The following is an 895-nucleotide window of genomic DNA, read 5'->3' as shown; positions in this document are numbered from 1 at the left end:
GCATAAGTAATGCGTTATAAAGTAGTGAATTACTACTCGTTACTGTAATATTATTACCTAATGAAGTACTAACGCGTTACTTAATCAGCGTGTTACTGCAATATTATTACTTAACGAAGTACTAATGCGTTACTTAACTAGCGCGTTTTTGTAATAATATTGCCTAACAAAGTATCTTTATACATTGTGTAATATGTAATATAACATATTACTAGTTACTTTTTAAACTGAAGTAATATATAAATAAGCACTGGGCTGTCTATATATAAAATGCCATTGGCTGTTTGCATAACAAGCTGCAAGCTTCTAAAAAGTTGGACCAAAAAGAAAACTCTCAAAGAAGTAGCTCACAGCAACTATTCATAACTACCCTTTTGATACAACCATAATATCGTACGTATACTAGTATTTTTATTAATGCTTTACAGCACAAGTGCTGAAGGTCTGTAGGGCACCTGGTCCTACAGCCTGCTCAAAGACTTTAGCTACTTAGACTTTAACTACTTAAGGTGTGTTTGAAAAGGTGGAGAAAGGAGAAAAAATCCATGACTGGACCTAGGTAGCCTCGAACCTGCAGCCATCCGATTTACGCTCGAACGCTTACAGGAGTCTACCAGGTGGTCAGGATGTTTTCTCCTTGTTATTTTCATGTAATTATATCCATAGGAATTCTAGAGAGTAACTCATTATCTCTAAGTACCCCAAGTAGAACCAAATGGACACTAGTTTATTTATTAATGCTTTACAGCACAAGTGCTGAAGGTCTGTAGGGCACCTGGTCCTACAGCCTGCTCAAAGACTTTAGCTACTTAGACTTTAACTACTTAAGGTGTGTTTGAAAAGGTGGAGAAAGGAGAAAAAATCCATGACTGGACCTAGGTAGCCTCGAACCAGT

The sequence above is a fragment of the Dysidea avara genome, chromosome 11 (genome assembly GCF_963678975.1).
Source record: "Dysidea avara chromosome 11, odDysAvar1.4, whole genome shotgun sequence".
Taxonomy (NCBI): domain Eukaryota; kingdom Metazoa; phylum Porifera; class Demospongiae; order Dictyoceratida; family Dysideidae; genus Dysidea; species Dysidea avara.
The sequence above is the reverse complement of the archived record's forward strand: the minus strand, read 5'-3'. Positions refer to the sequence as shown.